Source organism: Trichechus manatus, unplaced genomic scaffold (assembly GCF_000243295.1).
Source record: "Trichechus manatus latirostris isolate Lorelei unplaced genomic scaffold, TriManLat1.0 scaffold00032, whole genome shotgun sequence".
Lineage (NCBI taxonomy): Eukaryota > Metazoa > Chordata > Mammalia > Sirenia > Trichechidae > Trichechus > Trichechus manatus.
In genome coordinates this window covers 6,159,728-6,168,272 of record NW_004443968.1, presented here as the reverse complement: position 1 = coordinate 6,168,272, position 8,545 = coordinate 6,159,728, and the positions used below count along the sequence as shown (strand labels likewise).

General features: G+C 39.9%; 1 pseudogene; it reads right to left on the bottom strand.

Moving 5' to 3' along the window:
* Nucleotides 1-2,528: 2,528 nt before the first annotated feature.
* On the bottom strand, nucleotides 2,529-3,588 carry LOC101348936 (40S ribosomal protein S2-like; annotated as a pseudogene).
* Between the last annotated feature and the right edge of the window lie 4,957 nt (nucleotides 3,589-8,545).

Genomic DNA, 8,545 nt, shown 5'->3' with positions numbered 1-8,545 from the left:
CCTCATTCCATGTCCTCTTCTGAATCCAGCTTGAATTTCTGGCAGTTCCCTGTCAATGTACTGCTGCAACCATTTTTGAATTATCTTTAGCAAAATTTTACTGTGTGTGATATTAATGATACTGTTTCATAATTTCCACATTCTGTTTAATCGTCTTTCCTATGAATGGGCACAAATATGAATCTCTTTCAGTCAGTTGGCCAGTTAGGTGCCTTCCAAATTTCTTGGCATAGACGATTGAGCACTTCCAGTGTTGCATACATTTGTTGAATCATCTCAGTTGGTATTCCGTCAACTCCTGGAGCCTTATTTTTCACCAATGCCTTAAGTGCAGTTTGGACTTCTTCCTTCAGTACCATCAGTTCTCGATCAGATGCTACCTCCTGAAATGGTTAAATGTCGACCAAATCTTTTTGGTACAGTGACTCTGTGTATTCCTTCCATTTCTTTTGATGCTTCCTGCGTCATACAATTTTTTGCTCATAGAATCATTCAAAATTGTAACTCGAGGCTTGAATTTTTTCTTCAGTTCTTTCAGCTTGAGAATGCTGAGTGTGTTCTTCCCTTTTGTTCTTCCTACTCCAGGTCTTTGCATATTTCATTGTAAAAAATTTACTTTGTCTTCTCGAGCACCCTTTGAAATCTTCTGTTCAGCTCTTTTACTTCACCATTTCTTCTATTTGCTTTAGTTACTCTGTTCAAGAGCAAGTTTCACAGTCTCTTCTGACATCCATTTTGGTCTTTTCTTTCTTTCTTGTCTTTTTAATGACTTTTGCTTTCTTCATGTATAATGTCCTTGATGTCATTCCACAACTTGTCTGGTCTTCAGTCATTAGTGTTCAATGCATCAAATCTATTCTTGAGATGATCTCTAAATTCAGGTGGGATATAATCAGGTTCGTATCTTGGCTCTTGTGGACTTGTTTTAATATTCTTCACCTTCAACTTGAACTTTCTTATGAGCAATTGATGGTCTGTTCCACAGTTGGACCCTGACCTTATTCTGACTAATGATATTGTGCTTCTCCATCGTCTCTTTCCACAGATGTAATCTATTTGATTCCTGTGTATTCCATCTGGTGAGGTCCACATTTTTAATCACCATTTATGTTGTTGAAAAAAGGTATTTGCAATGAGTAGGTCATTGATCTTGCAAAATTCTATCATGTGATGGCCTGGGTCACTTCTGTCACCAAGGCCATATTTTCCAAATACTGATATTTCTTCTTTGCTTCCAACTTGCACATTCCAATCACCAGTAATTATCATTGCATCTTGATTGCATGTTTGATCAATTTCAGACTGCAGAAGTTGGTAAAAATCTTCAATTTCTTTATCTTTGGCCTTAGTGGTTGGTGTGTAAATTTGAGTAATAGTCGTATTAACTGGTCTTCCTTGTAGGCTTATGGATGTTAAGCTATCACTGAAACGTTCTTTCTGATGATGAATGTGACACCATTCCTCTTCATTTTTTCATTCCCAGCATAGTAGACCATATGATTGTCTGATTTAAAATGGCTAATACCAGTCCATTTCATGTTACTGATGTCTGTATATTGATCTTTATGCATTCCATTTCATATTTTAACAACTTCCAATTATCTTAGATTCATACTTCATACATTCCACATTCCAATTATTAATGGATGTTTGCAGCTGTTTCTTCTTATTTTGAGTTCTACCACATCAGCAAATGAAGGTCCTGAAAGCTTTACTCCACCCATGTCATTAAGTTGACTCTACTTTGAGGAGACAGCCCTTCCCAGTTGTATGTTGAGTGCCTTACAACCTGAGAAGCTCATCTTCTGGCACTATATCAGACAATGTTCTGCTGCTATTCTTAAGATTTTCACTAGCCAATTTTTTCAGAAGTAGATGGCCAGCTCCTTCTGCCTAGTCTTAGTCTGGAAGCTCTGCGGAAACCTCTTCACCATGGGTGACCCTGCTGGTATTTGAAATTCTGATGGCATAGCTTCCAGCATCACAGCAATACGCAAGCCACCGCAGTACGACAAATTGCCAGATGGATGGTGGATAATGGTGGTAGTAGCAACTATTTTTCAGTTTTAAAAGTGAAACAGACTTACTGGTCCTGGCCAAGTCAATTGTTATGTGCATCTTTGAAAAATCAAGAGTATTCTTGAGTTTAGATTTAAAATACACCTTATGATTTAAGATTCCGTGTGCATAACAGCAGAATGTAAATTTGTATTGAGAGTTTTCTAGAAGTTAGTTTATGACTAATATGGTCCAGAGTATTAGAGTAAAAATTGAATTTTATAAACCTCTGCATTCCTTGTCAATGCCAATTACATGTTGCAAATGCAATTTCCTAACTTGCTACAATCATTTGTGGCTTTGTAATTACGTTGCAAGCTAGATGTTCCAAACCTTATTTTTAGAAATGCTAAATGCAGTCTTCTATTCTTTTACATTCTGTGCAGAAACATAGAGATTATTTTTGCTTAACTTGTTTTTCTTTCTTTTCTGGCTTAATTAGTTCACTTTATTTTTCCTGTATAAAAACACTATGTGGTAGCAACAGCTGGAGCCTGGGTCCTCTGCACTGAGACTCTGGTGTGGGTCTTTACAAAATGGTCAGTGAATTCCTGACAAGAAGCCTTTCCAGAGGTTGGGAGTTAGGTAGCTGTAAGTCTTGGAAGTGGCCTTGGTGACTTTGCCCAGGGTGGCAGTGCAGCCCCTGGATGAGGTGTTGTTGTGTTATTGTGTGTCATCTAGTTAATTCCGAGTCGTAGTGACCCAATATGACAGAGTAGAACTGCCCCATAGGGCTGCCTAGGCTGTAATCTTTATAGGAGCAGATCGCTAGGTGTTTTCTCCTTTGTAGCGGCTGCTGGGTTCATACTGCCTGTCTTTTGGTTGGAGCCCTGGTGGCATAGTGGTTAAGAGCTCGGCTGCTAACCAACAGGTAGGCAGTTCCAATCTACCAGCCGCTCCTTGGAAACCCTATGGGGCAGTTTTACTCCGTCCTATGAGTCCAAATAGACTCTTTTGGTTAGCAGCCAAGCACTTAACCATTGTGCCACCAAGGCTCCTTGGCTGAGGTGAAGCAGTCATCAGTATTGGCCAGCAGCAGCAGCTTCTTGGGCCCCTGGGCTGAGACAATGCCAGTATCTCTAGGGGTGGGGATGAGAGGCACCAGTATAAAGCCACAGCAGCTGGGCATCTTGCAATGAACAGTGTGGAGCTTGCCAACCTTGTTCCCATAGTAGCCTCACCGCAGGGGGATGATGGAGAGCTTGGCCGGGATGATGGCCAGTGAATGGAAGCAGCCACCTCCTTGGAACACTTAACATCCAGACCAACGTGACCGTTGTTGTCTTCAAGGTGACAAATCCTCTGAACCTGGCTGGCTGGCCAGTGCACATCTGCTTTTGCACAGGTATAATTTTCCCAAAACTTCGTCCTTGAGGGATGTTCCCAGGAAGAAGTCAATGATTTCAGAGGCCTTGATGGGCAAAGAGAAGAGCTATAACTCCTGCAGGGACTTGATAGTCATGTCTTTGACCAGCCCCACAGCTTGGTGACAAGGAACCACTCCTTGTCGTTGTCCTTGTCTCCATGAGCTCCTCGCTCCAATCTTGGCCCAGGCGGCCTTTGCCAGAGCCTCAGCGGAAATCTCCCGTTCTCCCATTCCAAGGCCTCTGGGGCCTCCTGGAGTCTCTGGGCCCTTCTGCAGCACCAGAGTCATCTACCATTTAGTGCTTTCTTGGAGAAGAGGCTTTTTTTTTTTTTTTTTTAACTTTCAACTTTTAATGAATAAAGATGTAGGCAAAAATGAAAATTAAGTATTAGCACTTCAAGTACATTAAAGTTTACATTCACGCTCTGTTCAAGGCAAGGTTGAGCACAACAAAACAAGCTATTTGCTGTATAAACCACAAATACACGAGACTAAACTGAAGTAGATATACGGGAAATATCTATTTTTCTGCATAATGTGACCAGATATGTTTAAGAGGCAATGGAAGCTGAGTCATACCATACATGAGGCCAGGGCACCAATGAGAAGACAGCTGTGCCTTGTGATCATCTAATTGCTCACGATGATATTTTATCTATGTATCCATATTTAAGACAGAGTTCCCCCAGCTCCAGCTCTATGTAAATACATTTTTCTGAAGCTTAGTATGCATGTCTTTCTTATCAGATATGGCAACTGTTCCAGAGAAGGTCCCAGACTGATGCATAGCCTGATCACCTGTCTTTTGCTGTTTGCTTATGAGAGCCAAGCTTAGTTTTGGAGTAAGCAGGAACCATCCCGTGAGACGGACAAGTTACACCTGTGGCTGTCTGGCTTGTAGGGGTGACACTACACTGGTTTCATTAACACAGCCTGTGGGAGAAACTTAGTTTTTTTAATTTAACATAGTAAGAATCTAAGGGGATTTACCATGATGAAAAGGTACAGTTGAGAAAGAAATGGAATGCCAACATTGACGAGGAAAGGAAATTAGAAAAAAGGGACATTCCAGGTGTTTTGTTTTATTATTATTATTGTTTGGTTCTTTCGAGAAGTGATTCTGTAACTTTTTAGCAGAGAATTCTGTATCTTCCTCTTTTCTAGGTTTGGGATGTGTCTTTCTGTGAGGTAAGGAGTTACTGTAAATGCACGTCTATCTCTCCTCTTTTTACAAAGAAAGTTGCCGTTGAACATGCTGCTGCTGCTCCTTTATTTTGCACCAGTGAATGTTTAAACATTCTAAAATAAACACGTTTCAGCTGACTGCTGGGTGAGATTCATTACAGCCAGGAGGAACTCAGTGGAACTGTTCAAGGAGATCTGGTTAATATCGCCATGATTTATGCTTGCGGTAGAAATTGCACTAATATTTACATGAAGGGCATGGTTTGAAGGCAATGGCAAGGCCCGACTGAAGTGGGAATTTGCACAGTCAATGCCTGCTAATGAAAATAGCTACAGCTCAGTGCCCTTTCCAAAAGTATAATTAGGTCCTTCAAATGACATGTTATTTTCACATTTTTACTCTTAAGCTGACAACTTTTTCTTGCCATCTAATGTCTGCATTGAGACTGTTTGCAAAAATAATCAGGCAAGATAACACTAGGCTACTTGATAACTTCTAAAAAATATTTGTTGACTTTTATTTTCGGAGTTTTAACAATTAAAAACAAACACCAATAGAACAACAACAACAAAAAGGCATGATTCTCCTGACGGTTACATTAAAAATAAATAAATAACCCAACAACAATGACCTAGAAGTTATCTTTATTTTGCCTAAGTAACATTGTAGAACTGCATTGTTTGGAATGAGTTCTGCTTTGTTGGAGAAGAAACTTCAGACCAAAAATTACACAGAAAATATAGTTCTTTTAAAATCCTTGTGAGTTTCCTCCTTCATATGATGAGTGAGCATGTGAAATCTTTAACACTGGGTTTGTCAAGTGTTATGAATTGAATTGTGTCCCCCCAAAAATGTGTGTCAGCTTGGCTAGGCCATGATTCCCAGTATTGTCTGGTTGTCCACCATTTTGTCATGTGATGTGATTTTCCTGTGTGTTGTAAATCCTACCTCTATGATGTTAATGAGGCAGGATTAGAGGCAGTTGTGTTAATGAGGCAGTACTCAATCTACAAGATTAGGTTGTCTCTTGAGTCAATCTTTTTTGAGATAGAGAGAACCAAGCAGAGAGCCTGGGGGAACTCACACCACCAAGAAAGCAGCGCTGGAAGCAGAGCACGTCCTTTGGACCTGGGGTTCCTGTGCCGAGAAGCTCCTAGATTAGGGTAAGATTGATGACAAGGACCTTCTTCCAGAGCCAACGGAGAGGGAGAGCCATCCCTTGGAGCTGGCACCCTGAATTAGGACTTCTAGCCTCCTAGACTGTTAAAGTCATCCACTTGTAGTATTTCTGTTATAGCAGCACTAGATAACTAAGACACCAAGTTTTTACTTTTTATTTATACTTGCTTTCCTAGTTCTGTGGTTCTCTAACTTCTTCAGGAAACAGAACATTCTGCAGGTCAAGATGCTGTCTGTCACATGATAAAATGTGAATGTATTTAATTCCATTAAAAAAAACTCTGATGCAGGACAAAATTATATATCTATATAGATATCAATTATCGATATATATATTTAGATATCTAGATATCAATATAGATATATAATTATTTACATTAATTTTGTTTATTTTTCAAGAATATTCCATTTAAGCATAGTAACTCACACTCCCTTGATCTTATATTTATAAATGAAACGAGGCCGTTTCCTGATTTCCAACTAAGACTGTTTCCATCTTTTCTTGTTAGTTTTTGTTGCGACTATTTCATTCACTTTTGTCTCTAGCACGTAAGATGCAATAGCTGATATTTTAAGAAAAATTCATAGGACAAAAAAATAAAATTTAAAAAAGTCTATCCATTTGTTTATTTTTTCTGAGAGTTGGAAAATTTGATTATTTGATTTTAGCATTGACGACATTAGTCCAGCTCATAGTTTATCAGTAATAGATCTAAGTGTAGCTTGAGAACCACTCTTCTAGGTTTACGTAGAGAACTTTTTACAAATCTAATTATTGCTCCAAAGATATAAAGAGAGGATAACAGTATAGTCCAAGGTTAGCTGGAAGGCAGCTATGGACAGGTTAGTCTATGCACTTTATATATATTAATATATTTAATCCTCAGTACAACTCTATAAAGTAGGTAATATAATCCATTCATTTACTAATTCATTTTACTAAGTACCAGGCACTATTCTATGCCTTGGGGGTAGAATATAAAAAAAACAAACAAAATCCCTGCTCTTCTACTGTTTGTAATTCTTGTCAGGGTTACAATTTTATCTGTGTTTGAATCTCTGTTCCACCCACTTTTACATATATGACTTCCCATCACTTACTAATTATGTGACCTTGGGCAGGTTATGCAATTTCTCTGTGCTCAGCTTCTTTAAATGTAAAGAGAAAATAATACTTCCTACCTTGGAAGACTGATGTCATGGATTGAATTACGTCCCCCCAAAAACGTGTGTATCAATTTGGCTGGGCCATGATTCCCTGTATTGTGTGGTTGTCCTCCATTTTGTGATTATAATTTTATGTTAAAGAGGATTAGGGTGGGATTGTAACACCTGACTAAGGTCACATCCCTGATCCAATGTAAAGGGAGTTTCCCTGGGGTGTGGCCTGTACCACCTTTATCTTACAATAGATAAAAGGAAAGGGAAGCAAGCAGAGAGTTGGCAACCTCATATCACCAAGAAAGCAGTGCCAGGGTCCCTGTGTGGAGAAGCTCCTATTCCCAGGGGAGATTGATGAGAAGGCTGACAGAGAGAGAAAGCCTTCCCCTGGAGCTGACACCCTGAATTTGGACTTTCAGCCTACTTTCTATGAAGAAATAAATTTCTCTTTGTTAAAGCTACCCACTTGTGGTATTTCTGTTATAGCAGCAGTGGGTAACTAAGACAACTGATATGCAGAATAAATGAGTTAATAGTTATGAAAAACTTACAACAGCACCTGGCAGATTGTTGTCGTTAGTTGCCATTTGACTCAACGGTGACCCCAAGTACAACAGAATGAAACGTTGACGGGTGCTGCACCATCTTCACCATCATTGATATGCTCAAGGCCATTGTTGTGACCACTGTGTATTTTGAGTGCCTTCCAACATAGGGGGCTCATCTTCCAGGGCTATTTTGGATAATGTTCTGTTGTAATCAATAGGGTTTTCATTGGCTATTTTTGGAAGTAGCTTGCCAGGCCTTTCTTCCTAGTCTTAGTCTGAAAGCTCTACTGAAGCCTGTTCAGCATCATAGCAACATGCAAGCCTCCACTGGTGGTGGTGGCACATGTGGTACATTGGCCAAAATCAAACCTGGGTCTCCCACATGGAAGGTGAGAATTCTACCACTAAACTGCCAACAACCTCAGCTCATAATATAGGGTCTCAAAAATATTTTATCAGTGAATGAAGGAAGAAATTTTGTTTTAAAGTAAAGATGGAAGCAACATACCAGCTTTATTAATGATAGAGGTCCAGTTGTTAGATGCTGTTTTAGGGTAGTTAGCCACATGGACTTGCTAATACTGAATCCAATATTCAACAGAAGAAACCACCAATCAGTGAGTGAATCACCTGACTGGTGCTTGGTGGCCCAAGGAAGATTTACATAATGGAAGAACAGAGGAGAGTGCCTGCTTTCTGCTGGCCAGCTCACTCCCAGGAGGGTGAAGGGCCATGCCTGATTTTTCTTCCCCCATTTATCAATCAGATAAGTCAATCCATCTTCCCAAGAGCATAGTGTCAAGGGACAGAGGCCAGGAATGTGCTTAGGAACACTCTCTCCTAATGGAAACCAGCAAGAGGGGAAAAGGTGTTTCTCTCTAACAAATGAGATAGGCATACATTAGAGGATCTTGAGCAGGGAAAGATAGTCTATGATTTACATTTTAAAAGGGTTTCTTCCATTTGTCCCTCCAGATCCACTCTTCACTCTCCTCCTCCTTTCTCTGGGTTTAGGGGTGGGGTTGGCCTGCATCTGTGGCATCAAAG